Here is a 6,200-nt window from a genome sequence, read left to right on the forward strand (position 1 = left end):
ATAGAGGATAGGATAGGATAGAGTATAGGATAGGATACAGGATAGCATAGGATACAGGACAGGATAGGATAGAGGATACTATATAGGATTGGATAGGATAGAGAATAGGATACGATAGAGGATAGGATAGGATAGAGGATAGGATAGGATACAGGATAGGATAGGATAGAGGATAGGATAGGATAGAGGATAGGATAGGATAGGGGATAGGATAGGATAGAGGATTGGATAGGATATATGATATTATAGGATAGAGCAAGGAGAGGACAGAGGATACGATATTATAGAGAATAGGATAGGATAGCGGAAAGTATAGGATAGAGGATAGGATAGGATAGAGGATAGGATAGGATAGAGGATAGGATAGGATAAAGGATAGGATAGGATAGAGGATAGGATAGGATAGAGGATAGGATAGGATAGAGGATAGGATAGGATACAGGATAGGATAGGATAGAGGATAGGATAGGATAGAGGATACGATATAGGATTGGATAGGATAGAGAATAGGATACGATAGAGGATAGGATAGGATAGAGGATAGGATAGGATAGAGGATAGGATAGGATAGAGTATAGGTTATAGGATTGGCTAGGATAGAGGATAGGATACGATAGAGGATAGGATAGGATAGGATAGAGAATAGGATTTGATATATGATATTATAGGATGGAGCAAGGATAGGACAGAGGATACGATATTATAGAGGATAGGATAGGATAGCGGAAAGGATAGGATAGAGGATAGGATAGTATAGAGGATAGGATGTGATACAGGATGGGATAGGAGAGAGGATAGGATAGGATAGATGATATGATAGGAAAGAGGATAGGATATGATAGAGGATACGATATTATAGAGGATCGGATAGGATAGACGATCGGATAGGATAGAGGATAGGATAGGATAGAGGATAGGATAGGATAGAGGATAGGATAGGATAAGAGGATAGGATAGGATAGAGGATAGGATAGGATAGAGGATAGGATAGGATACAGGATAGCATAGGATACAGGACAGGATAGGATAGAGGATACGATATAGGATTGGATAGGATAGAGAATAGGATACGATAGAGGATAGGATAGGATTGGATAGAGAATAGGATGGGATAGAGGATAGCATAGGATAGAGGATAGGATAGGATAAGAGGATATGATAGGATAGAGGATAGGATAGGATAGAGGATAGGATACGATAGACGATATGATAGGATAGAGGATAGGATAGCATAGAGGATAGGATAGGATAGAGGATAGGATAGGATAGAGGATAGGATAGGATAGAGGATAGGATAGGATACAGGATAGGATAGGATAGAGGATAGGATAGGATAGACGATACGATATAGGATTGGATAGGATAGAGAATAGGATACGATAGAGGATAGTATAGGATTGGATAGACAATAGGATCGGATAGAGGATAGGATAGGATAGAGGATAGGATAGGATAGAGGATAGGATAGGATACAGGATAGGATAGGATAGAGGATAGGATAGGATAGAGGATAGGATAGGATAGGGGTTAGGATAGGATAGAGGATTGGATAGGATAGAGGATAGGATAGGATACAGGGTAGGATAGGATAGAGGATAGGATAGGATAGAGGAGTGGATAGGATAGAGGATAGGATAGGATAGAGGATAGGATAGGGGATTGGATTGTATTGAAGATAGCAGACGATAGAGGATAGGATAGGATAGGATAGAGAATAGGATAGGATAAGAGGATATGATAGGATAGAGGATAGGATAGGATAGAGGATAGGATAGGATAGAGGATAGGATAGGATACAGGATACGATAGGATAGAGGATAGGATAGTATAGAGGATACGATATAGGATTGGATAGGATAGAGGATAGGATAGGATAAGAGGATAGGATAGGATAGAGGATAGGATAGGATATAGGATAGGATCGGATAGAGGATAGGATAGGATAGGATAGAGGATAGGATAGGATAGAGGATAGGATAGGATAGAGGATAGGATAGGATAGAGGATAGGATAGGATACAGGATAGCATAGGATACAGGACAGGATAGGATAGAGGATACGATATAGGATTGGATAGGATAGAGAATAGGATACGATAGAGGATAGGATAGGATTGGATAGAGAATAGGATGGGATAGAGGATAGCATAGGATAGAGTATAGGATAGGATAGAGGATTGGATAGGATAGAGGATAGGATCGGATAGGATAGGATAGGATAGAGGATAGGATAGGATAGAGGATAGGATAGGATAGAGGATAGGATAGGATAGAGGATTGGATAGGATAGAGGATAGGATCGGATAGGATAGGATAGGATAGAGGATAGGATGGGATAGAGGATAGGATAGGATAGAGGATAGGATAGGATAGAGAATAGGATAGGATAGAGGATAGGATAGGATAGAGGATAGGATAGGATAGAGGATAGGATAGGATAGAGGATAGGATAGGATAGGATAGAGGATAGGATAGGGTAGAGGATAGGATAGGATAGAGGATAGGATAGGATAGAGGATAGGATAGGATCGAGGAAAGGATAGGATACAGGATAGGATAGGATAGAGGATAGGATAGGATAAAGGATAGGATAGGATAGAGGATAGGATAGGATAGAGGATAGGATAGGATAGAGGATACGATATAGGATTGGATAGGATAGAGAATAGGATACGATAGAGGATAGGATAGGATTGGAGAGAGAATAGGACGGGATAGAGGATAGGATAGGATAGAGTATAGGATAGGATAGAGAATAGGATAGGATAGATGATATTATAGGAAAGAGGATAGGATATGATAGAGGATACGATATTATAGTGGATCGGATAGGATAGAGGATCGGATAGGATAGAGGATAGAATAGGATAGAGGATAGGATAGGATAGAGGATAGGATAGGATAAGAGGATAGGATAGGATAGAGGATAGGATAGGAGAAAGGATAAGATAGGATAGAGGATAGGATAGGATAGTGGATAGGATAGGATAGAGGATAGGATAGGATAGAGGAGTGGATATTATAGAGGATAGGATAGGATAGAGGATAGGATAGGGGATTGGATTGTATTGAAGATAGCAGACGATAGAGGATAGGATAGGATAGAGGATAGGATAGGATAGATTATAGGATAGCTTAGAGGATAGGATAGCATAGGGTAGAGGATAGGATAGGGTAGAGGATAGGATAGGATAGAGGATAGGATAGGATAAAGGATAGAATAGGATTGGATAGACAATAGGATCGGATAGACGATAGGATAGGATTGAGGATAGGATAGGATAGAGGATAGGATAGGATAGGATAGGATAGGATAGGGGATAGGATAGGATAGAGGATAGGATAGGATAGAGGATAGGATAGGATAGAGGATAGGATAGGATAGAGGATAGGATAGGATAGAGGTATAGGATAGGATACAGGATAGGATAGGATAGAGGATAGGATAGGATAGAGGAGTGGATAGGATAGAGGATAGGATAGAGGATAGGATAGGATAGAGAATAGGATAGGGTAAATTATATTATAGGATAGGGGATACGATATTATAGAGGATAGGATTGGATAGAGTATAGGATTGAATTGAGAATAGGATAGGTGATTGGATAGGATAGAGGATAGGATAGGATAGATTGTAGGATAGGATAGAGGATAGGATAGGATAGAGGATAGGATAGGATAGAGGATAGGATAGGATAGATTATAGGATAGGATAGAGGATAGGATAGGATAGAGGATAGGATAGGGTAGAGGATAGGATAGGATAGAGGATAGGATAGGGTAGAGGATAGGATAGAGGATAGGATAGGATAAAGGATATGATAGGACAGAGGATAGGATAGGATAGAGGATAGGATAGGATAGAGGTTAGGATAGGATACAGGATAGGATAGGATAGAGGATAGGATAGGATAGAGGATACGATATAGGATTGGATAGGATAGAGAATAGGATACGATAGAGGATAGTATAGGATTGGATAGACAATAGGATCGGATAGAGGATAGGATAGGATAGACGATAGGATAGGATAGAGGATAGGATAGGATACAGGATAGGATAGGATAGAGGATAGGATAGGATAGAGGATAGGATAGGATAGGGGAGAGGATAGGATAGAGCATTGGATAGGATAGAGGATAGGATAGGATACAGGATAGGATAGGATAGAGGAGTGGATAGGATAGAGGATAGGATAGGATAGAGGATAGGATAGGGGATTGGATTGTATTGAAGATAGCAGACGATAGAGGATAGGATAGGATAGGATAGAGAATAGGATAGGATATATGATATTATAGGATGGAGCAAGGATAGGACAGAGGATACGATATTATAGAGGATAGGATGGGATAGCGGAAAGGATAGGATAGAGGATAGGATAGTATAGAGGATAGGATGTGATACAGGATAGGATAGGAGAGAGGATAGGATAGGATATAGGATAGGATCGGATAGAGGATAGGATAGGATAGAGGATAGGATAGGATACAGGATAGGATAGGATAGAGGGTGGGATAGGATAGAGGAGTGGATAGGATAGAGGATAGGATAGAGGATAGGATAGGATAGAGAATAGGATAGGGTAAATTATATTATAGGATAGGGGATACGATATTATAGAGGATAGGATTGGATAGAGTATAGGATTGAATTGAGAATAGGATAGGTGATTGGATAGGATAGAGGATAGGATAGGATAGATTGTAGGATAGGATAGAGGATAGGATAGGATAGAGGATAGGATAGGATAGAGGATAGGATAGGATAGATTATAGGATAGGATAGAGGATAGGATAGGATAGAGGATAGGATAGGGTAGAGGATAGGATAGGATAGAGGATAGGATAGGGTAGAGGATAGGATAGAGGATAGGATAGGATAAAGGATATGATAGGACAGAGGATAGGATAGGATAGAGGATAGGATAGGATAGAGGTTAGGATAGGATACAGGATAGGATAGGATAGAGGATAGGATAGGATAGAGGATACGATATAGGATTGGATAGGATAGAGAATAGGATACGATAGAGGATAGTATAGGATTGGATAGACAATAGGATCGGATAGAGGATAGGATAGGATAGAGGATAGGATAGGATAGACGATAGGATAGGATAGAGGATAGGATAGGATACAGGATAGGATAGGATAGAGGATAGGATAGGATAGAGGATAGGATAGGATAGGGGAGAGGATAGGATAGAGCATTGGATAGGATAGAGGATAGGATAGGATACAGGATAGGATAGGATAGAGGAGTGGATAGGATAGAGGATAGGATAGGATAGAGGATAGGATAGGGGATTGGATTGTATTGAAGATAGCAGACGATAGAGGATAGGATAGGATAGGATAGAGAATAGGATAGGATATATGATATTATAGGATGGAGCAAGGATAGGACAGAGGATACGATATTATAGAGGATAGGATGGGATAGCGGAAAGGATAGGATAGAGGATAGGATAGTATAGAGGATAGGATGTGATACAGGATAGGATAGGAGAGAGGATAGGATAGGATATAGGATAGGATCGGATAGAGGATAGGATAGGATAGAGGATAGGATAGGATACAGGATAGGATAGGATAGAGGATAGGATAGGATAGAGGATAGGATAGGATAGAGGATAGGATAGGATACAGGATACGATAGGATAGAGGATTGGATAGCATAGAGGATACGATATAGGATTGGATAGGATAGAGGATAGGATAGGATAAGAGGATAGGATAGGATAGGGGATAGGATAGGATATAGGATAGGATCGGATAGAGGATAGGATAGGATAGAGGATAGGATAGGATAGAGGATAGGATAGGATACAGTATAGGATCGGATAGAGGATAGGATAGGATAGAGGATAGGATAGGATACAGGATAGGATAGGATAGAGGATAGGATAGGATAGAGGATACGATAGGATAGAGGATAGGATATGGTAGATGATAGGATAGGATAGGATAGAGAATAGGATAGAATATATGATATTATAGGATAGAGCAAGGATAGGACAGAGGATACGATATTATAGAGGATAGGATAGGATAGCGGATAGGATAGGATAGAGGATAGGATAGGACAGAGGATAGGATAGGATAGAGGATAGGATAGGATGGAGGATAGGACAGGATAGAGCATAAGATAGGATAGTGGAAAGGATAGGACAGAGAATAGGATAGGATAGAGGACAGG

This window comes from Halictus rubicundus, unplaced genomic scaffold (assembly GCF_050948215.1).
Source record: "Halictus rubicundus isolate RS-2024b unplaced genomic scaffold, iyHalRubi1_principal scaffold0180, whole genome shotgun sequence".
Classification (NCBI taxonomy): Eukaryota; Metazoa; Arthropoda; class Insecta; order Hymenoptera; family Halictidae; genus Halictus; species Halictus rubicundus.